At 46.1% G+C, this 24,619-nt stretch overlaps 1 protein-coding gene across 10 annotated transcripts in view; it reads right to left on the bottom strand.

The window, feature by feature from the left end:
• RIMBP2 (RIMS binding protein 2) overlaps window positions 1-24,619 on the bottom strand; it is a 340,749-nt gene that overhangs the window by 139,021 nt on the left and 177,109 nt on the right. The gene's annotated exons all lie outside the window — the stretch shown is intronic.

Here is a 24,619-nt window from a genome sequence, read left to right as displayed (position 1 = left end):
TGGTTCTGCAATCCATAAGTTGTGTATGAGTTGGGACTCATTTCTCTCTTTTTTCCAAACTGTAAGTTTCCTAATCTACAAAATGCAATGATGTTATACTTTATGGTGATTAGACATAATAAAATACTATATATTAACCACTTAGTGTCTGTGTCCTAAAAAAGCAACAGAACTTCTCACCAATTGGAGTTATTAAGCTTTGACCCATCCCTTTCCCCATGAACACTACTCCAAACATACAGCCACAATGAACATAGACAAAGTTTAGCAAGATTTAGCCACTCAAAAATAACATAAAACTTTCCAAGGACTAGATGGCTAGAACACAACGTGGTGAGTGGAACTCCTGGAACCTTGTAGATTCAGAGTCCAAAAATAGGCAGGGAGAACTAAGAGTCCAACTTTTTCAGGATATCCAAGATTCAACGTATTCCACATAAGACAAGAGACCCGAACCAATGTCACCACATGACCTGAGGCAACAGTTAAGCCCCCAGAGAAAGCTGAAAATAATCTATCACCTCTGCCTAGAGCTATAGCTTTTATGAGGTGATGCACCTAGAGAGGCAAGAGGGAGGAGACCCTATTTTAGGCTCATTTTTAGGACTTGTCTTACTCTCGAATATCACCATGGCACAGGAACTCTGAGCTGCCAATAATAAAATCTAATTCAAGACTGGGAGCACCTAAGGTATGATACAGTAACTACAAATAGGTAGGTCAGGGAGAGTGAGCACAGAAATGGGAGTAAGAATCTCTCATTCAAGATGAGTCTGAAAGAGTAACTGCAGAACACATAAAGAAAACTAACCCTACTAAAGAGATCCCACAAAATTAATAATCAGGATGAATTTACCCTAGAGGAAATAAAAATAATAACGCAACCTGAAAAGGACTTCAATAAGTAAGTTGAGAATCCTAAAAAAAGGAATGATATCCATTACAAAAGGTCAAAAGAGAAGCAGAGGCATAATCAATGACTCACAGTGGAAGGCTGCTGGAACCACACCAGCTACCAGCTGTCAGGCTGAAAACCTCTTTTTCCCCGATTTTTCGAGTTTGTTCTCTGATCACACCCTAGATGAATTAATGCTGGTGGGACACTCCCTTGAATTGATCTGGTTCATCTCCATTACAATATTTCGAGTGCTCAGAGTCTAGGCTCCATTCACACTCACAGTAGAAAAGCAGCAGGGAATCACGTGGTTTCAACACTTCCCACAAGGAGAGAGGCTCCTCCTGGCTATTTTCAGCTTCCTTTTTTCAGTCAACCTTCCCTTTCTCTTAGCCACAGTCAAAACAAGCCCTGCTACTGCCTGGCACCTACATTTTCACAACAATAAAACAAAGCAAAGGAACCCAAACATAAAAGACTATGGTGCTTTGTTCTGGGAAACAATGATTCCCCCAACCTATGGGAAAGTGATTGATAATGGAGCAATTTCCTTCTCTCTTCTGAGATAGTCTGGATGGCGTAACATTTAGTGTTGTCTTTCTCAAGTAAAGCGGATCATCATGTAGTCCCACACTGGTTTCTTGAGAGAACTGAAGATTCTTTGGCATATCCCACATAGGGGAATCCCTGGAGGTCTTAGGGGATTGAATGGGTGTACTAATCAAAACACCTGGCTGCTGACCTCAGAGACTGACATGCCCCAAGGTAAACTAAGGCAGCAATAGCTCAGAGAATTTGAGAACAAGAGACATTTGAAATAGAGGTTAGATTATGAGTTCTGAGGTCAAATTGCCTAAACACAAACTGGAGCCCTCCCAAATGTGACCTTGGACAAGCTGCCTGGTATCCCTGCATTCTCTGTGACTTAAGGATATAAAAGTTGTCACCCTAGCAGATGTTGTGAGGATTCAAGGACATCAATCTCACAGAACACCGGGCATATCTTACTGCACAGGGTGAAGGCTCAAACAAATGGCCCCTTCCCTCCCAAAGGCACTGCAATGACTGCCTGCCTCTTCCATGTTCTGCCACCAAACAGCCACCTGGTTCACACCATCCGCCTCTCTCTGCATCTCATTTAGGAAGAGTGAACTGTAAGAAAGGAGCACAGGGAAGAGAAACAAGGCAGGTCTTTCACTCAATTTTCTGGTGGTTGTAGAAATGCTTACATCTATTTATTTTACTTATATTCCATCTCAGTGATTCAAGGTCAGTTGCTTAACCCATGAAATGAAATCAATCTTCCCAGGAAAAAAGCTTAGGATCTTAATCCATGATATTCCCATGCAAAGGGAGAGAAACATCTTCATCTCTTTCCAATGTAGCTTCCCAAATTGGTCCAAGCGTGAATAGGTACTGAAGTCAGGTACCACTTACTATACTGGGCGCAGCCTGCTAAAAGCAGCCAGTCACAGGGAGAGCTACTGAAAAGCAACATTGTCTTGAAACTAATGACCCCCCCACCCCACACTTCAAGAATCACAAAAGACTTAGCCAAGTGCCAAAGCCCTTCCTACCTTGATGGTAAAAGAATCCCACTCAGTGACAAAGACAGCCAGGTAAAGGCACAAAGAAAATGGCAAAGGTACCAGCTTGAGCCTCCTCCAACTATGAGACTTTGTTTGCCAGATTACAAGCATCTCACATTGTCCATGCTTGTTTACCCTGAAGGAGCCCAGAGGTGGGCATGGGGACCCGTGGTTCCACACACAGCTCGGCAGGGAAGCCACCATTGGTCCCCACTGTCCCCTGTGGTGGTGGTAGGCACAGATACCACCCTGACATGCATGTGTTTGCAGGCCTTGGAGGGAAATTCAGAGCCTTCTGCTCACCTTTCTGATCCTGTGAAGATGCTGAACAGCAAGGTGACTTACCCTGGAAGGTCTCCTAACTGACTCTGTGCACTACCAGAGCTGTCCACCCAGAGAAGTGGGCAGTACCCCAATTAAATCGAGCCTTCCTGAATTAATCAGTGCCACTGAAGAAATGCCACCAAGCAAAATGCAGATCACTACGTGCTGGTTGCAGGCTTGAGACAGAAGGGCTCTGAAATGTGGGCCTGGAATTGCAACACGACAAAATGAGAGTCCCCAGCAGCCAGCGCGGTGGCACCAGCCAAGATGACAATCCCCAGGAGGAGGAAGAGGAAGAGGAGGAAGACAGGGTGGGGCAGACTAATATAATCTGACACACTCTCTGAGTAACAGGGTTTTCTACAGCCTGGGGGGAGGCGCCACCAAGTGGGTGCCTCAGATCACACAAACGCACGCGCGATTCCATGCAGCAGCGTAACCGACACCCTCTCTGGATCCCCCATCGTGGGGTTTTGATGCTGTTGAGTACCGACCACCTCTGAGTGCCCAGTAGTCGAGTGTGATGACTCACGCCCGCCGCCTAGTGACAGGGAGCTGGTGACTCCCATGCTGCTGAGACCCTGGCGGGGGAACTTTCTGAGCTCCAACTGTAGGAACCACCCCCGTCTCAGCTTCGTGACCTGAAATAACAACCGTGAGAAGAGAAAACCTGGCTTCCAGATATCTCTGCTTCTTCAGAAATGGAATGGCTTTCTTTTCCAGGGAAGGACATTTAAGCATTGTGACCAGAATCGCTTCTGTCTCCGATCCCTTGAGGTTAAAGCCACACACAAGAGGGGTGAGGGTTCCCAGCCCGTGGCTGCCCTCTGGAGACAGGGCCTACCCTGTAAGAATCAAAATGCACCGTCTGTGGAATTTATCATCTGCAGCCACAGACAGGAAGCACACTTCCTTACATCCACTCACGCCCGCCAGAGCGTCCGGGGTTTGGTTAGAGGACTCCTAGCACCACGTGTCGCTGAAATCCCCTCCCAGGGCAGCTACAGAATGTGCCAGTTAAGGAGAGAGTTTAATCCATTGCTATCCACTAACACATTGAATAGGAATGCCTTCATTTTATTTTCTAGCTGCTGTGCTGCAAAATCATGGGCAAAAAGTGAATTCTAATGAGGATGAGGGAGGAAGGAAAAGCACGAAGCAAGCCTCTCAAATGCCTCCGCCCACTGGGAGAGGCACGCACCACGCACCACAGACAGGGCCGGACGTTCTAGAGGTTGGGGAACGCGGCAACCGGCCGGCCCAGGCCATGCTCCTAGAGGGCAGCTGCGACCCTGTCCCTCCTGTGGGGGCCGCGTGGGGACAGAAACCAGCCCTGACAGCTCTCCGTGTCTTTAGGAGCTGCAATGCTGGGTTTCCATCCAAAACATCCCTGTTGGGATATGGCGGCTACTAATTCAAAACACACACACCATGGACTCCCTCCCAAAACAAACGTGTCTGCAGGTGGAATTCGACTGAAAGGTAGGGGCTCCCAACCTTTGGGACTCCCTCCCAAAACAAACGTGTCAAAACAGCCAGACCTGCATAGAGTCCAAGTGTGGGGGGGTGAGGGGAGGTGCAGGGAGCCCCAGGGAAAGGGCGTGTGTGGACTCCCTGTGCACAGGGAGAGGAGGAGCAGGTGGGTTTCCACAGAGGATGCCCCACGGTGCCTGAGGCCACCTCCCGCCTGCTGTGGACTGAATCGCATCTCCCCAGATTCTTACCTTGAAGCCCTGGCCCCCAGGGTGACTATATTTAGAGACAGGGCTCCTAGGAGGTACTGAAGGTTACATGAGGTCATGAGATCCTCACCTGGTAGGGTCGGGGGCTTTCCAAGAGGAGGACGATCTTGGTCTCTCTCTGTCTCACTCTGCCTCTGTTTCAGTTTTCTTTCTGCCTCTGTCACTGTCTTTCTGTCTCCATGTCTGTCTCTCTGCTCACTTTTCTGCCTCTGTCTCTGTGTCTCTCTGCCTGTCTCTCTCTGTCTCCACATCTGTTTCTCTGCTTCTCCTTCTGTCTCTCCCAGTCTCATCTGCCTCTCTCTCTCTCTCTCTGCCTCCACATCTCTCTGTGTCTCTGTTTCTCTGCCTCTCTGTCTCTATTTCTGTGGGGGGAAGGGGAGTTCTCTCCCTCCAGCTCTCTCTGTCCCCCACCCACCACCTGGCCACGTGAGGACACAGTGGGAAAACAGCCATCTGCAAGTCCAGACGCGGCTCGTACCAGGAACCGAATTGGCCAGCAGCTCGGTCTTGGACTTCCAGCCTCCAGGACTGTGAGAAAGGAGAGCTCTGTGATTTAAGCTGCCCGGTCTGTGGGATATCGCTATGGCAGCCCAAGCTAGTGCACGGCCCCTGCTAAAGCAGTGAGGTGTGGACAGGAGCCTTCCCAGAGTCTCCTGAGGCAGCTCAAGGGCTCGTCCAGGAAGAAACCGGGACTTCTGAAGACACCGCCTTCCCTATCAGGAGCTCTGGTTAAATCCCCATTTCAATGGACAAGGTGGCCAACTCTCTGGGGGAGAAACTGACATGAGAAAGGAAAAGGCAGGTTTTTCAATAACTTGTTGATTTTATTTATTTCACTAATCCCTCCACCACCACCACCACCACCACCACTGAGTGAGTAGGTGCCCGTACAGGGCTCGGCAGGGGGCCCAGAATGAGGGAAGAGGAACAGCCCTGCCCCCAGGCTTGAGGGTGCAGCAGACGGCCCAGGGCGTTCTGTGTGGGGATGGCAGGAACACAGGTTGCTATGGGGAGAAGCAAGAGGAATTCTCAGTCTCTCCTGGCACGGGTCTGGTCTCAGAGGTGGGTAAGAGGGTTCACCCAGCACAAACATGTAAGAAATGCATGAAAGACACAAGGCCTCTGGCTCCCAGGACCTGCCATCCGCACTACAGGATTCAAAATCATAAACACCAGTCTCCTGGCCACACGGGACAGGACACAGTGAGACGCTTCCTCGAGGCCTCTGCTCTGTTGGCCTCAAAGTAAAGAGGCTTCCTGCAGGTGCCGGGATGGCACTACAGCCCTAGAGGTGGACGCTGCTGCAGAGTAGGGGAGGATTTGGACAGGGAAGCACCTCTGAGAGAGCGGACATGTTAATTAACCCAGCACGTCTTTCCCATGCATCAATGCAATTAATTCTTGCATAAATGCAATGCAGCCTCCCAAGAGTACAGCAGCTCCTTCTCTGCTCTTCTGTGTCCTCTACCTGTGGTTCCAGAGGCATAAACCGGGCTGGGCTCCCGGTGGCCTCAAGCAGAGCCCAGCAGGGGACATCCTTGCATGTGACCAGCCCCACAGCGAAGAGAACACACGATGTGGAGAGAGGCTGGACGGGCACTGGCGGTGGCAGGCATGGAGAGGCAAGAAGGGTTGGGCGGTGAGGACTTTGTGAGCTTCAGTGAGGAGTTTGTACTTTACATAGAATGAAATGCAGGAGCTGTCAAAGGTGTTTAAATGAAATAATTAAAAAAAAAATCTGCACTTGAGAAATACCGTCTGGACGGTAAAGGGATTGAAGAGGGTCAGGCTGAAGCCAAAGAGACCAATTTACACTCATTTAGGGGACAAGTGCCAGTGGTCTGAACTGAGATGATGGCAGCAGAAAGAGGAAGGTGGGTCCAGGAATTATTAAAGCAGGTGGAATAGCATGGCTTGGTGATGAGAGAAGGCGGCCTCACATTCTGGCTTAGGGCTGCAGATGCAGGGAGGGAGAAAGTGTGGGTTAAAGGGATGGGCCACATTTGGTGGTACTGGGGCCTGGTAAGTGTGAGACCTGACATGCAGCCCAGTGGGAATGCTCAGGAGACAGTTCCCCATGTGGCCCAGAGCTCAGGAAGGAGAGCCTGGTGCAGACTCAGGTGAAAGTTGCACTGATACAGACGCCACATTGAGTCGTGGGAGGGGAGGAGCTCTCAGCAAGATTAAGGAGCAGGAGACAGAGCTAGGAGAAGCACAAGCATCACAAAGGGGCCTGAGCAGATCCTGTAGAGTGCAGGGCAGAAGCAACAGGAAGCCATCCCTGGGCTGTCTTAGAAGCTGAGTGACTGGAGCCTTGAGAGCAGGGGCTGGCAGGTCAGCTGCTGCCCAGAAGCCAAGCAGGATGAGGATGGCAGGGCGTCTCATGAATGCAACATCACAGACATCTCCGTGACCTCCAGGAGAGGTGCTGGTGATGGGATAAGCAGAGGACAGCATCAATGGGTGGGAGATGAAGAGGATGAGGAAGGAGATGCTTTTTGCAGAGCACTGGGCGAGAAGAGGCACAGGGAGACGATGTCATTATTTGAGCCTCTTGGCACATGGATGACCAAGGAAGGTGGAGACAGAAGGCCCTGGGAGCAGTGGCAGAGTCAGTGACTCCACCTTCCTCCCACAGGCAAGTGGGGAGTGGGTGGCTTTCGGGAACAGCGACCCTCCAGGGAGCCCGGTCAATGCTGAGGATAGTAACGTTCGTAGGGGGATTGGAGGGCACAGATGGGCACACTTCGAGGGCAGCAGAGAGAAGCAGGGGGCACTTGGGGACAAGATCGTGTCGGGGAGATGACCCGGGGGCTCGTGCTGGATGATGCGGCAGCTTTGATTGGGCTTCTACACTGAGCCAAGAACCAACACAAGCTCTTTGCTTTCCTCTTCTTCTTTCTGAAATCTCATCCAGTCCTCTCAGCACTGCCATGTGGCAGACACACTTGCTATCCTGCTTGTCAGGGAAGAAACTCAGGTGCAAGGAGGTTAAGTAACTGAGCGAGCAGCCTCCCCCAAGCAAGCGGAGGGGTGGGACTCAAGCCCAGGCAATGCGGCTCTCGGGTTTGAGACCTCCTGCTCCCCTCCCCAATTCACCTCTGATTCTCCTTAGGAAGACCATCGCCCAGCTGCTCCCTGGGTCCCGAGGCCCAGAGCAAGGTTCGGAAACGCCTCCAGTTGGCAGAGGTGGCGGGTTCTGGAAGGACTGGGGCATCTTCCCTTGCACTAGGGGCTGCAGACACAGTTTTGGGGGCCTACAAAAATATTTTCTGGTATTTTTACTTCCATGAAATCTCAAAGAATATATAAAGGAATAATTGTGTACCCTATTCAGGATCAAAGGCCAACATCTGCATTTGGGTTTGCGGCCCTGCTGCGCCGGCCTGAGAATCGCCATATCGACTGTCCTGAGATGATGAAAAACGAGGAAGGCTAACTTCAACGGGGCTTTTGTGCTCGATGAAAGCCAGGTGACTTCTACAGGATCAGACAGCAAAGATTTTGCAAGAGTTTGAAAGAGATCAATAGGAGGAACTGAATCAACTTCCTGCCAACTGTACGATGGCGTTAACTTTACTTATAAGAGGAAATGTGATTTAAGTAAAATATCACATGACACATTAAGTCACAGTGAGTTTGGGTTTTGAATTTTATTGGCCTCTTGAAGTTGTTTCTCTTTGATCTGCTAATTCATTTTGGCCTTATGGTTTAGAAAAGCCATAAAAATTTTATAGCCGGTTTTATCTCTGGACACATGTAATTACATTATGAATTATAAATACATAACCATATTATGCTCAAACGTAGACTATGTAGTTATAATATGCAAGTCTGGTAGAATAATATTATATAAGATGTAATTATCAATTATAATAACGTATAATAAAAATAATCTAAGTCAACACTGGCGTGTGCTTGGTAATATTTTTTCTTTCCGAAAACGCTTCGTAGGTGGTGCTAGCCTAAAGGCAGGGATGGGAGAGTAACGTGAAGGAGAAAAGGGAAGAAAATCCGGTGGTGTGAAGCCTGGAGAGGGAGCCTGAACTAAGGAGAAAGGGAGAAACCCAGGATGGAAGGCGAGTGGTTGCTGCTGTCCAGGGTCCTGACGGTAACTGTGCCCCACTCCAGCCCGCCCCTTGAGGTCAACGCCCAGGCGAGTGGTTGCTGCTGTCCAGGGTCCTGACGGTAACCGTGCCCCACTCCAGCCCGCTCCTTGAGGTCAACGCCCAGGCGAGTGGTTGCTGCTGTCCAGGGTCCTGACGGTAACTGTGCCCCACTCCAGCCCACTCCTTGAGGTCAAGGCCCAGGAGAGTCAGCTAAGTCATCTAGGGTGTGGAGGGACTATTGGGAGAACCTGGGCTTGAAGCCTATCCTAACACTGACCAGACATAATTTGGGGAAAATTATTTAGCCTTTCTAAGTATTCTTGGCAATGTAAGTGAGATAATTCATATAAATGTACTTTTCAAGTTGTAAAGGGCAATTTGAATGTGAAATATTATGCTAATAAAGGGATTGGCACTAAAACAATTGCTTCTGGTTTCCCAGTGGGCGGTGGGGAGGGGGTTGCTGGGGGAGGTTGGAGAGTAACTCCAAATCTCTCAGTTCCCTTCTATTTTCAGAAACTTGCTTCAACCATGACTGATGCATGCTATTCCTGACCTGTTTGATATTTCAGTATTGTACATATGCCAATAATGCAACTGCAGGGAAGCACATGGTGCTATTTAAAAACTGTATTCCTAACACAGGTTAGAGAAAAGCTCAAGTGGAAAAATATAAGGCATGAAGCAGATTCTCAGGCGAGTTTGTGACATTTACATTCAACTTTTAAATACTTCTCTCAGCTTCTGCACAGCAAAAGAAACTATCATCAGGGCAAACAGAAACCTGCAGAATGGAAGAAAATGTCTGCAATCTATCCATTTGACACAAGTCTGATATCCAGAATCTAAAAGGAACTTAAACAAATTTATAAGAAAAAAAAAAACATTAAAAAGTGGGCAAAGAACATGAACACTTTTCAAAAGAAGACATTTATGTGGCCAACAAACATATGCAAAAAAGCTCATCATCACTGATCATTAGAGAAATGCAAATTAAAACCACAATGAGATACCATCTCATACCAGTCAGAATGGCAATTATTAAAAAGTCAAGAAAAAACAGATGCTAGCAAGGCTGCAGAAAAATATGAATGCTTTTACACTGTTGGTGGGAATGTAAATTAGTTCAACCATTGTGGAAGACAGTGTGATGATTACTCAAAGACCTAGAACCAGAAATACCATTTGACCCAGCAATCCCATTACTAAGTATATACCCAAATAAATATAAATAATTCTATTATAAAGATACATGCACGTGTATGTTCATGCAGCACTATTCACAATAGCAAAGACACGGAACCAACCCAAATGCCCATCAATGATAGACTGAATAAAGAAAATGTGGTACTTATACACCATGGAATACTATACAGCCATAAAAAGGAATGAGATCATGTCCTTTGCAGGGACATGGATGGAGTGGGAAGCCATTATCCTCAGCAAACTAACACAGGAACAGAAAACCAAACACCACATGTTCTCACTTATAAGTCAGAGCTGAACAATGAGAACACATGGACACAGGGAGGGGAACAACACACTGGGGTCTGTTGGGGGTTGGTGGCAAGGGAAGGGAGAACATCAGGAAAAACAGCTAATGCATGCTGGGCTTAATACTTGGCTGATGGGTTGATAGGTGCAGCAAACCACCATGGCACATGTTTACGTATGTAACAAACCTGCACATCCTCCACATGTATCCCAGAACTTAAAATAAGATAAATAAGGCTCCTCTCAATAATCATACTTCATCAACTTACAAGTATCTGCAATGCACACTCCAACTTACTAGTGGGAAAGAAGCATGGTCAAATTAATATTTGTTTCATATCGGTCAGTATAATCAGAACACAGGCAGCCCCAAAGGGAACTCTTTTCTACCAAAACAGTGGGGTTGAACTTATGAGAGGACAATTAAGCCACACAGCTGAGGAGGTCAAAAATGGAAGCCCTCATGTATTTCCACTGGAGATGTAAAATGGTGCAGCCACTGTACAAAACAGTTTACTGGTTCCCTAAAAAGTTCAACAGACTCACTACATTACCTAGTAATTTACTCCTACATTTATGGTTTAGGCCCAGAGCACTGGAAACAGGTGTTCAAATACTTATACACAAATGTCATGGTAGCATTATTCATAATAGCCAAAACGTAGAAACAACCCAAGTGTCTGTCAACAGATGAATGGGTAAGCCAAATGTGGTCCATCCATAAAGTGGAATATTCTTCTGCCTACAGAAGGAATGACATGCCGATTCATGCTACAATGGGGATGAACCTCAAAAACATCACACTAGGTAAACAAACCCAGACATGAAAGTTCACGTGCTGTGTGATTCCATTTCCATGAGATATTCAAGATCAGTAAATCCACAGAGACAGAAAGCAGGTTCATGGCTGCCAGGGATGGAAGGAGGAAGGAAAGAGGAGGGGCTACCTAGCAGGTACAGGGTTCCCTTGGGATGATGGAGATGTTTAGGAACTAGATAGAGGTGATAGTTGCACAACACTGTGAATGTACTAAATGCCAATGACTTGCCCACTATAAACGGTTCATTTTATGTTATGTGAATTTTACATCGATTTTTTAAAAAGATGCCACCAAACCTCCCAGCAAAAGAGTCTGAAGGGCTAAAAGGCATCAGTCCCCAGCTTTTTTTGGCACCAGGGACCAGTTTCATGGAAGACAAATTTTCCACAGACCGGGGTGGGGGGAATGGTTTACGGGATGAAACATCTATCTCAGATCATCAGGCATTAGATTCTCATAAGGAGCACACAACCTAGATCCCTCGCAGGTGCAGTTCATAACAGGGTTCACTCTCCTATGAGAATCTAATGCTGCAGCTGATCAGACGGAAGGCAGAGCTCAGGTGGTCATGCTCATCCTGCCTGCTGCCCACCTCCTGCTGTGTGGCACGGTTCCTAACAGGCCACACCTGTACTGGTCCATGGTCCAGGGGTTGGGGACCCACACTCTAAGAAAAAGAGACAAACCTATGTCCCCAACAGCATGTTTCCATGGGTGTCTCCTGTTGAAAAAAAATCACCTGAGTACCACTCTAGTGTGTAAAGACATCATACTTGGGACAATGGAACCTCAAAACACAACCAGTCACTGCATTTGCTTCTCTGCCAATCAACAACAATCTGTTCCAATGCTAGAGGGAAAACTGAGCCGGGGGACCTACCGAGACTCGGTATGTTCCATATGGCTCCTGCCCTAGGGACTTTCAAGGGTAACTATTTTCTGTATGTGATTTTAGTATGACCTGTTGACTTCAGAACTAAAACCCTGCATAAAATGAACCTCTACCAAATGCTTGTTCAGACTATATAATGTATGGTAATTTATAAGCCATATTCCCCTGACTCCCAAAAAATGATTCAAGAATGCTTGTAATAAAAATACGTATGCAATAAGCCAGTTAAGAATAACAGTTTTTAAAAGAAAAGGAAACAATACATAGAAGACTTTATACCAGGAAATCACATAAAAAGGGTTTTTACCTATTGACTGAACATTACATTTATGCTCTGAGCCTGCCAGCTGCTAATGCATGAAGGAAAACCTATCAATTATAACTTTATTAATGTAAAGGATGTGCCTCCTAGGATTTTGCCACAAATAACAAGGCAATGAAAAATATTTGATTGCCTTTAAAAAAAATCACTTGCTTTTTCAAGAGATGATTTATGAGTATTGCTGCAATATGGTGCTACTCCCTAAAAAGCTTGTGTCTTCTCACCTTCTCCTTCCAGCCTAGGGCTTTTTCTTCATCACACTTCAAATTCTTGAGCACGGCCACATTCAGTTATATGAGCAACTGAAACGGGTGCTTCTGCAAGCTGGTCCGTGATGCAGATTCAGGCTGTGAACTTGTACAAATTGAGCAGTTCTTCATGTTGCCCGCCCAGTCAGGACAACCATGCTCCTCTCCCCAAGGACTGATCACTTTGACTGATAACTGACTGAACTTGCCTTACACACAGAGTGACTCAGAGACCTCCGGGTATTAGAAAATGTGCCCTCGGTGGCTCACACCTGTAATCCCAGCACTTTGGGAGGCCGAGGCAGGTGGATCACGAGGTCAAGAGATCGAGACCATGGTGAAACCATGTCTCTACTAAAAAATACAAAAATTAGCTGGGCATGGTGGCACGCCTGTGGTCCCAGCTACTCGGGAGGCTGAGGCAGGAGAAGTGCTTGAACCTGGGAGGTGGAGGTTGCAGTGAGCCAAGATCGCGCCACTGCACTCCAGCCTGGCACCTGGCAACAGAGCAAAACTCTGTCTCAAAAAAAAAAAGAAAGAAAATGTACCCTTAGTTTAGATCCAAATCTATCTTCTGCTCATCAAGTGATATATCTACAGCCATAAAAATCAGACAAAATTCCTTTCCAAATGCATGTTTTCAGATATTTTTGTTAAATTGTTAAATTGAAGTAAAACATATATGAAATGCGTAAATCACAGGTGTACAACCCCATTAACTTTTACAGAGTACACACACCTGCATAACTATGACCCAGATGAAGAAGGACATTTGCAGTCACCTCAAAACTCTCCCCTGCCTCCTCCTGGCTGAGTCCCCAAAAGGTAACTACTGTTCTGATTTCTAGCCCCATGAATGTGCCTTGCCTGTTCTTCTATGCTATGTAAATGTAATAAAATATGTATTTTTAATGTCCGGATATTTATCTCAACATGTTATCTAGGACTCACTCACGTCTGTGAAATGGCAGCCCTTCCCTGCTGTGTAGTATCGTCTTGCATAAATATTCTGAGATTTATCTATGTTCAACTATTATCGAACATTGGGGTGATTCCAGTTTGAGACCATTAAAAAATAATGCTGCAAAGAACATTCTTGATCATGTCTCCTTGGAGGCATATGTACAGGTTTCTCATGATTACTCATCTGGGAATAGAACAGTGGGTCTTAGGAGATGCATGTTTAGCTTTTACTTAACAGGTTGGAAAAGTGGGGCATGTCAAAAGAAGACACACAAATGGCCAGCAGGTATATGAAAAAAATGGTCACCGTCTCTAATTGGAGAAATGCAAACTGAAACCACAGTGAGGTATCATCTTCCCCCAGTCAGGATGGCATCATGAAAAAGCATAACAGACGCTGGCAAGGATATGGACAAAATGGAATTCTTACACGCCGTGACTGGGAATACAAATTAGTATAACCTTTACAGAAAACACGATGGAGCTTTCTCAAAGAACTAAAAATAGAACTACTGTACCATTCCAACCAGCAATTCTACTACTGGGTATCCACCCAAAGGAAAATAGACCATTATATCAAAAAGACACCTGCACTCATGTGTTCACCATAGCACTATTCACAACAGCAAAGACAGGGAATCAACCTAAATGTCCATCGGTGGATAACTGGATAAAGAATATACAGATATATATATATACACACACACAGGCACACAACAGGGAGTGCTGTCCAACATATACACACACACATACATACACACACACAGGCACACAACATGGAATGCTATCCAACATATACACACACACATATGCATACACACACACAGTCACACAACATGGAATGCTGTCCAACATATACACACACACATATGCATACACACACGCAGGCACACAACATGGAATGCTGTCCAACATATACACACACACATATACATACACACACACAGGCACACAACATGGAATGCTGTCCAACATATACACACACACATATGCATACACACACACAGGCACACAACATGGAATGCTGTCCAACATATACACACACACATATGCATACACACACACACAGGCACACAACATGGAATGCTGTCCAACATATACACACACACATATGCATACACACACACAGGCACACAACATGGAGTGCTGTCCAACCATAAAAAGAATGAAATTATGTCTTTTACAGCAACACGGATGAAACTAGAGGCCATTACTCAGAAAGTCAAATACTGCCTGTTCTCAGTCCCAAGTAGGAGCTAAACAATGTATCCTCATGGGCATAGAGAGTGGAATGATAGCTTGGGCATAGTGGCCCATGCCTGTAGTCCCAGCACTTGGAGAGGCTGAGGTGGGCAGATCACTTGAAGTCAGGAGTTCGAGACCAGCCAGGCCAACATGGTGAAACCCTGTCTCTACTAAAAATACAAAAATTAGACAGGCATGGTGGTACATGCCTGTAATCCCAGCTACTCTAGAGGCTGAGGCAAAATTGCTTGAACCCAGGAGGCAGAGGCTTCAGTGAGCTGAGATCGCGCCACTGCACTCCCGCCTGGGTGACAGAGTGAAACTCCATCTACAAAAAAGAAAGTAGAATGAGAGACACTGGAGGCCTCATAAGGGTGGTGGGGTGGGAGGGGATGGATGACAAAAAATTACTTAACGGGTACAATGTATAATATTCTGGCGATGGCTCTACTAGAAGCTCAGGCTTTACTACATAATATATCCATGTAGCAAAACTGCACTTGCACCCCTTAAATACACGCAAATGAAGTGGGAAGGGTAGGTTCCCCTGGCTTCATGTCTTCACCGACTTTGGTGCCATCCATCCTTCTCTATGGAAGCATCCCGGTGTGGCGTGAACATACAAGTCCACCCATATCACAGATTCTGCCTTCTAAAAGCCAAATGGCAGTGATTTCAGAGATTCCAGCAGATGTCCCTTCCATGAGAGTCCAAACCCAGGCACCTCTAGGAGTTACACCTAAGCAAAGCAGCCTGGGTGAAGGTCATCCATAGTGGTTAGGATTGGTGCAAAGAGGAGAGTGTCTACCTGTCTAAGAAAGGGTCTGTCACTCAGCTCCAGCTGGGTGTGGCCCGTGATGAACATGGGCCACCATTATTGGCGCCACCATTATTTTTGAAGTGAAACCAGAAATCAGTATTTTTATGTACAATGTCCCTACCTGAAGATGTTGCTGACTAAGGAAAACCTGTCTAAAGCCCACCCACTTGAGGTTCACTGGCTGCCCTTTACCAAGCTCACATCAGGCCTGTGCTGACCTCTGAATGCTGGCAGGCTCCCTGCGGCAAGGGCCTCGGAGTTTTTCAGCTTCTCCTTAGTAAGCAGCTGCTACTCTGTTCTCTGGGGCTGATGAATTTATGATAGTGCTTGGGAAAAAGCACCATTAACCAGATGGGCACAGTGGCTCAAGTTCATAATCCCAGCGCTTTGGGAATCTGAGATGGGAGACTCACTTAAGGCCAGGATTTTAAGGCCAGGCTGGGCAACATAGCAAAACCCTGTCTCAACCAAAAAAAAAAAAAAGTTTTTAATTAGCTGGGCATGGTGGCACATGTCTGTAGTCCCAGCTACCCAGGAGGCTGAGGCAGGAGGATGGCTTGACCCAGGAGGTCAAGGCTACAGTGAGTCAAGATGATGCCTCTGCACTCCAGCCTGGGCAAGCAACAGAGTGAGACTTTGTCTCTAAAAATAACAACAACAGTGACTAACACACTTCACAAACACTAATCTAAGCACCGTTACACAGGCTTAATCATTTAATCCTTGCAAGAAGCTCAGGAAGGAGAGCTTGGCAACAAGCCTGAAAATGCAGATTATATAGAGATATAGATAGATAGATAGATAGATAGGTAGATAGATAGATAGGTAGAATTTTTTTTTTTTTTTTTTTTTTGAGGTAGAGTCTCACTCTGTCACCCAGGCTGGAGTGCAGTGATATAATTTCAGCTCACTGCAGCCTCGACCTCCTGGGCTCAAGTGATCCTCCTGTCTCAGGTCCCCCAAGTAGCTGGGACAAGTGTGTATCACCACATCCACTAATTTTTTTGTCTGTGTTTTTTGTAGAGATGAGGTTTTACAGTTTGCCCAGGCTGGTCTCAATCTCCTGATCTCAAGCAATCTCTCTGCCTCGGCTTCCCAAAGTACTGGCATTACAGGCATGAGCCACCATGCCCGGCTGCAGCATTATTTTTAGTCCCCATTTTACAGATGGAAAAAGACAGACAAAAGGCACTTAATTAACAGTATGACGGGTTTGTACAAAAACTAGAGAGAGAGAGAAACAGAGACAGATTGGCTTGCGGAGGCGGGGGACAGGTTCTCATCCATAAATGTAAATATCATGTTGGGTTAACAGACATCATCCCCTGGTTATCCCTGGCCTTCTGAAATGCCCATGACCCCCAGAATAGGTCGACACTGTTAATCTCTATGCTTAACAGTGATTGGCTGAATTTATTCCAAAACAACAGAGCCTCAAGAATGAAAACCAAGCTCTCACTGAATTTTACAAATCCTCCTCTGGTAATGGTTTCCCAAAGGTCTTTAGAATCCTTTATTAGCATCAAAAAATTTCACTCTCATACCCTAACTGCGTGACAGTATCTAGACTTCCATTTATTTCAAGGGTTTACCCTTGGGCACTTACGGATCGGCCGACTTCTGCAATAATCTATTCCCCAACCAACCGGGCCCCAGGGTACAGAAGTTGCTGCAAGTCCCTGCTGTCCAATATGGTGGCCACCAGCCATGTCTGCCTCTTTGATTTTAAATTTAATTTAAGTCAAATAAAATCCCAGTATGTAGAGCTTAATTTCCTTCTTCTCAACTATGGGCTGGACTTGGCAACTTGCCTCCAGAAGTGAGAGAAGAGAGGGACAGCAACTTTCCAGATACCACCTTCGCCAAGTGACCGTGGTTGGCATCACCAGCAGTAAGTCACGTTGATACCATGAAGCCCCTGATTTGGCATGATGGAGTGGGCGCTTCCCTTCTGGGGTATTTTTTCCAAAAACCTAGAACCCCATTCTAATCATAGGCAAACAAGACAATCCCAAAGTGGGAGACATTCTGTAATAGATCTGGCCAGTACTATTAAAAAGAATCAAGTTATAATAAACAAGGAGGGGCTGAGAAACTCTCACAAATCCTTGTGGACTAAGGAGGCATGATGGCCGGATGCAACGTGGTGTCTTGGACAGGATTTCAGGGCAGAACAGTGATGCCACCAGGGTAACCTACACCCCAGCTCTTCCTAAACACAACACCGACTGCTGCTGTGTATTTGCAAATGCTGGGACTGGTTCCATAGAATGCATTCCAAGCAGACAGGAGGCCACAGTTTACCTTATTGGCTTCATCCCAAAAGCTTTGCCTTCTGCCTCTGTAGCTGACATTCATAAGACTGAAACTTATTTTCATGAATCCCATTTTGCCATTGGCAGTGTTAAGCCAGGGAGGAGGGCCGGGAAAGAAGGCGGCTCCATTACTCTGCAGGACAAGGCAAACAGAGATGCAGTGCAGGACCCTGGAGGCCTCGAGCACTCCCACGTGCTTGCTGTGCTGCCATCAGCAAATGATTTAACCTCTTTGAAGTCCCACTTCCCTCTCCTACAGAAATGAGTATTCTGGCTGGGCACGGTGGCTCACACCTTTAATCCTAGCACTTTGGGAGGCTGAGGCAGGTGGATCACAAGGTCAGGAGATCGAGACCATCCCAGCTAACACAGTGAAACCCTGTCTCTACCAAAAATTAGCTGGGCATGGTGACACGTGCCTGTAGTCCCAGCTACTTGGGAGGCTGAGGCAGGAGAATCGCTTGAACCCAGAAGGTGGAGGTTGCAGTGAGCCAAGATCGTGCCATTGTACTCCAGCCTGGGCGACAGAGAGAGACTCCATCTCAAAAAAAAAAAAAAAAAAAAAAAACACCAAGAGAAATGAGTATCCTGACCCATACCTTTGTGGGGTCATTGGGAAGGTTAAAATAACCAGCCCGTGTGAAAAATCTGGGTGCACATTAGATGGAAAATGAAAGTGAGTTTCTGTTCACCTCACAAAGATTCTCAGCCCAGGCTATACACACATGGTGCATCACAAATTGCAAAGGAAACTCCTGTCCTATCATAAATTCATCAGCCCCGGAGAACAGAGCAATATATCCTGATTGCTTTTTATGGGAGGAAATGAGATTGCCTGTCTGTCTGGCATGGAGAAGTCATTAGAGAGGCTATGTCAGTGCTCAGATCCAAGTTCAGATCATGTTTGAAACTGCCCCTTTGGCTGGATACAGGGTGAGAAGACTGCGAATTATAAGCACACTTGCTCTTGCTCTGTCTCCCTCCGGATGGCATTGTCAGCAAATCTGCTGTTTCCATTTTATTCACACAGGATCACTAGACTCCAAAAACCAACAAAAGCAAATGCATGTCAGTAGAACCCCTCCATATGAAAAAACAAACAGGGCCTCCTGCATTCCTCAGTGTGGCAGGAAGGAGATGATTCAAGATGGCAGCTCGTGATGGGATTTGGACATGGAGATGTTTCACGCAGACCCGTGTTACATAATAATCCTCAACATTTAAGAATAGAAAATTAAATATAAAAATGAAAGCATACAAATAATATTTTAAAGTGCATTCTTCTTTCTAAATATTCTCCCCAAAAGCACCTTCTGGTGGAAAAAAAATCAAAAAATTTTGCAATCTTGGGTCTGCATTTCCATCTGGTCACAACTAGCTGTAAACACCTGTACGCCTGTCTTTGATCCTCGCTGCCCTTACTCATTTCATTACTCATTTCTGGGCTCCCTCAGAAACTTCAACTCAGAGAGGTGAGATGATTTAAGAAAGATCACACAGCGAATCCACTCAACGCCACTCCTCCAGCACCCAGCCACCTGCCCACCTATGCATACAACTGGCCCTGCATTTACATTAATTCGCGCTGCCATGAAAACCTCCCTCCCTGTGCCACCCTGCATGCCAGAGTCTGCACACTGCAGCTCTTGAACCTCTGAGCTATAATAAGCAAGTATGTTTTCTAAAATGGCAAAATGGATTTCATAGCATTTGCATCAATAGAGTGAGTCATGAGCATTACAGAGCTGCTGCCAGGCCTGGGCAGCAGAGAACCAAATACAGCCTGCTTCCCAACCAACTTCACAGGCTCTCCCAGAGAGGCTCGAGAGTCACAGGCAGTGACAAACCTGGCCTCCTGCTCCCACTCTTCCTTCCCCATGTTGCCTGGGGATCGGGCGGGGGGCCCATCTCCATGCATCTCTAGCACCAGGTGAGGTGGGAGGAAGCAGGGTGGTTGAGAGCTGGGCAGGGTGGACCTGAGGGTGGCAAAACTGCAGGGCATGCCCACGGTTCTGCAGATCTCCTGGGGCTGTCGATCTTCTGTGGCTTCCCAGACCACGCCTCAGCAAATATGATCTGCAAGCCACATCCAGCTCATCCCCTTTTAAATAAAGTTTTATTGGAATACATACATGCTTACTCATTTCCAAAAATCCCTATTATCAGTGAGCTTTGGGGGAGGATATATACATACATATATATTTACAATTTGTATATAATTTTTATATTACTTGTTTCCTTATTTCCCTACATACACACATTACAAATAACAGTATCAATGAAAGCATACATAAAATATACCATGTTCATATAATATATATAACATGCAGGTATAAAGAAAAGTGTCAGTGGATGGGATGTAGGAATATAAAGGAGGAAACAAAGGTAGAGACTTCTAGAAAATGTGATCAAAGAAGGTGACGTCTGAGTGAAGACGTAAAGGAAGTGAGAGCATGAGTGCTGTGGGCGTCTCGTGGGAGGAGCTCCAGGCAGAGGCAGCAGCACTCACAAACATGGTAAGTGGAACAAGCTGGGGAGAAGGTGTCGTGGAAAATGCAGTACACGAGGCAGCCAGGTGTAGGCTACAGCAGGAACTTGAGTTTTGTTCAAAAGCTGATGGAAACAGAAACAGGGCTGAGAGCAACAGAGTGGCACGATCCAACGTGTGCTTGAAAGGATGGCCTTGGGAAGAGGATGGCTGGGAGGACAGGTTGCTGGTGGATGAGGAAGGCGCTGGGCACACTCATGGGTAGGCTGGTGTGGTCAGCTGAGACAGACAAAGGCAGGTGAATTAAGGAATCCCACACGAGAGAGGAGGTGAGTAGGCACCAGTTTCAAAATCAGCCCAGTTGTCTCATAGAACTGATGTTTATCGTTTCTATGAAAACACTTAGAAAATGATCCTCCCAGTCTTGAAACTTGAGAAAGTTGCATTTGTCTTCTCTGAGTTTCTTTCTCAGGAAACCGACCATCAGGCCTCCCAGATAGCATCAATGAACTGAAACCCACCAGGTCACCGCATCTGGATAGTGAGACACCAGAGCCCTCATTCATTACGACCGCCTAAGGGACCACCTGCTTCCGGTTGACCCACTCCCTCCCTAATTCCTGCTTTCCCCAAACATGGCTGCATTTCTTCCTATTATGTAAACCCCTCGTATTAGTGGTCAGGGAGATGGACTTGAGACTGATCTCCCATCTCCTTGGCTGCAGCACCCAATTAAAGCCTGCTTCCCTGGCAATACTGTTGGTCTCAGTGATTGGATTTCTGCGTGGTGAGCAGTAGGACCTAGACTAAGCCTCTGGCATTTCAGTAACAGTTTCTGGGTCTATTTAAGGGGATGTGATGGTGGGTTTCATGCGGGGGTTAGAGCAAGGAAGGAAGAAGTTCCGAGTTTTTGTTCTGAGAAATGCAGTGGTGTTGGCCATCCACAGAGACGGAACCAGAGAGGCTTACAAGGCTACCAAAAGGTGAGATGAACACTCTTGGCCTGCTAACATGGGCTATCAAAGGATGGAAGAAGAGGGGTGATAGTCCTGCTCCATCCAGAGCAAGAGGCCCCTGCAGTGACACAGAGTTCACAAACTCATCATTAAAATCAAAATAAGAAAGTGAGCAGAGCACACTGCACTGCTGTGCAATTTCTCTCTATGGAGCAGGCATCCTCCTGCCTCTCAGCTTCTTTCACTTCCCCTGCCCTTAACTGAGATTAGAAATTCTTCTTCAGGTTAGCTCACACATTGCATGGACTCTTGCTTTGTCCCATCACAGAGAGATCCTCTAGGATTCTTTAACTCTTAGTAGTGTCCAGAGGTCACTTCTTTCTCTCCAGTCATGCTGAGCCACATTGGAGCATTTCTTCCTCTTACACCAAAATAAATGAAGGCAACTTGTGGATGATATTGAGTAAAGATCATGGAATGATTCACTATTTAACTGCAAATGCTGAAAACACAGCTGTACTCACTGGGCCTAAGAAAGTGACTTCCTTCCTCTCATTGAATATAGATGTTTACTCATCAGCTTGTTTTAAAATGTGGTCTCAATGCCATGCCTATGAAAGCCTTTTAGCTACGATTTCTTTGCCAAGGGAAACTGGAAATGTTTTCTTTGAAATGTTCTAATGCAGGCATCATCTGGCCACGGAGTTGAAATTGCTATCAGGAGCAACAGCTGAACAGCACCAGGGGCAACATTTACATCACACCTTCCAGGTGCCAAGCCATGCTGCAGACACTGTATTTGTATTATTGTGTTTATGCCACTCATCTAACAAATGTTTGTTGAATGCTTGCTAGGTGTACTAGTTTATGGGATGCCTTTATGTAAACTAGCCAGAGGTTCTCTTCTGAGTAAGCCAATACCCTCCTTGGCAGACCTAGCTGTTGGGTTGACTGTTGGCACAACCATACTCAGGGGCTCTAATTGGAGGCATCGTCTCAGCACTGGGCGTATAGCAGGAATCACAAAAGGCAAAAGCCCTGCTATCACAGAACTCACATCCTTACTGGGAAAATGTAGAAGGAAAAGCAGTATGTCAGGTGAAAATATGTTCTATGACGAAGACAAGAAGAAGTAACCACAGAGAGAGAGGGGAAAGGATGCTGGCTAGGGAATTTCAGAGCAGAAGCCTGAATGACATGAAAGAATGGCAGAGGGGGTGGTGCATGCAAAGACCCTGAGGAAAGCAAGTGCTTGGGGATTTGGAGAAGCAGCAGAAAGTGGCTGCAGTCTTGTGGGGAAGAGATGGGTGAGAGGACCCCCACATGCACGCATTTCCCATAAGACATGAAATCCAATCTACAATAGTGTTGCTAAACTTCAAACCAACACCATCGGTTCTCATTCCCCTAGAATGTGATATGAGGTTTTATCACAGATTATCTGTTGAATCCCCTGCTTTGGAAAACACACACAATCCTGTTGCAAAAAAAGGAAACAGCCAATCAAATTTGAGAAGAGGGTGAGAATTGGGGAGAGTTTCTAAACTTCACAGTTTCAAAGAATTTTGAAGGAATAATCTTATACTTATCAAAAAGGATTTGCTCTGCCTGACAATAATATTCTAATATCCACAGTCAAGGAAGGAGAATACCGAGGCCAGCAGCTCAACAAGACACATGCAGTCATCAGCATTTTTGTGACTCTAGATGCAATCTGCCTTGACCAAGACGATTCAACCTCTGGGAAAATGAATTCTATCCATCGGGACCCCAGGTTTCCAATGGCAAATGGGGAAAATATTCTTTCTGTTGTAAACAGGAACACAACTGGTTTATGAGGATGCTTTAAGAAATGGAAAGTCACGGTCCACATTTCCATTATTCCTTATTCATCCATTAACACAACATTTCTGTGGATCTTGTGAGTTGGTTGTGGGGACAAATCTGTGGGGGTGGGGAGTTGCTGACTAGTGGGTGCATAATTTCTCCAAATGAGGCAGATTCAATCAGCCCTTCCCACCTCTCAGGGTTGGCCGATGAACTGAGAAAGTATATGCTCATAGTTCCCACGTTTATCTTTCGACATTCTGCTCTAGTGAGGCTGTCAGGCTAAATGCCCTTCCAGAAAGATGACTCAAAATTTCTCCAAGGACAGAGTACTTGAATGGTGTTTCCTCACACCCTTGTCAACATCAGCATTAGCATTCCTTATTGATTTTATAAGGAACATATTATGTTGCTATTTTAATTGATTTCTAGCCCTTGACATTTTTCATACATTGATTAGCCATGTCCCCCAAATATGGCCACTTCTTTGGTAATTATTATCTCATGTTCTGAGAAAAGAACATTTTAAAAAGTTGAAATTACTTGTTTGGAAAAGGAAATGGGAGTTGTCATTCTAGTTCAGAAAATATTCTAGCCCATACCCACTGTACTGCTGCATAAAAATCCAGGCCAGCAGCAAACAGAAAGGGTAGGTAGACCAGCAGGCTGAAGAGGCAGTGAGCTTGGGGATTCAAAGCTCTTCTCTAAAGATGAGTCCCTATAGACTGGGAAATATGAAGATGCCTCACAAGGCATTGGCCATGGAGAGTGATGAGGGCCACCTCTTTTTGTTAAAAAGAAGACTTCCTCCACTCCCCCAGATCCACAGGAACCCAAGGAGACAGCACAACGATGAATTTGCTCACGTCATGAAAATTAAATTGGATGCACCTGTTTAAAAAACACAACAACAAAACATGCTTTCACCTACAAGAGTTTCAGGCACTGCTGCCTCTTGCCAGTCAGCTAAATGTTTTCCTTACTGCCAACATAACAGCAATTTAACTCACTTTATGCCTCTTGAGCTTTGGAAACCCTTCTGCTAGGCACTCAGAATGCTGATTTAATAGAATGTTTACCTTGGAGGTATCTCGCATCTGGTAAGACTGTCACCATTTGAACCCATTTTTGCTTTCCTGTGCGAACCACCTTAGGATCACTCGTCTTGGTTTCCAGGAGAAATTTTATTTAGATCCCTTGGAGAACCTTACATAGCCTGGAACCTTCCATCTTGTCTCAAACATCTACAGGGGCGGTTCTGCCGTTCCCCCATCTCTCCATTTATCCAAATCCTATCCATGAGGCCTTCTGATGTCCTTCCTCTTCTGTCCTGACCCCCTTCACTTCCTGACCACACACTCCGGCCTCTCAATGTCCTGGAAGGGGAGGAGATGGCTCTGCAATGTCCCACTCCTCCCCAGTAGGTGCTTTTGCTCATCTGTTTTGTCTAGTGCTGTGGTTAAGCCAGGCTGCACAGAAAGCACTCTGCTGCTTCCTGGGACAGGACTGGCCAGCCAGTTCAGGGTCCCTCTTTAAGCCCAATCCTACCCATCGATGCTGAGATACAGT

This window comes from Aotus nancymaae, unplaced genomic scaffold (genome assembly GCF_030222135.1).
Source record: "Aotus nancymaae isolate 86718 unplaced genomic scaffold, 86718_ANA_hifiasm-v0.15.2.pri h1tg000021l, whole genome shotgun sequence".
Classification (NCBI taxonomy): Eukaryota; Metazoa; Chordata; class Mammalia; order Primates; family Aotidae; genus Aotus; species Aotus nancymaae.
The sequence above is the reverse complement of the archived record's forward strand: the minus strand, read 5'-3'. Positions and strand labels throughout refer to the sequence as shown.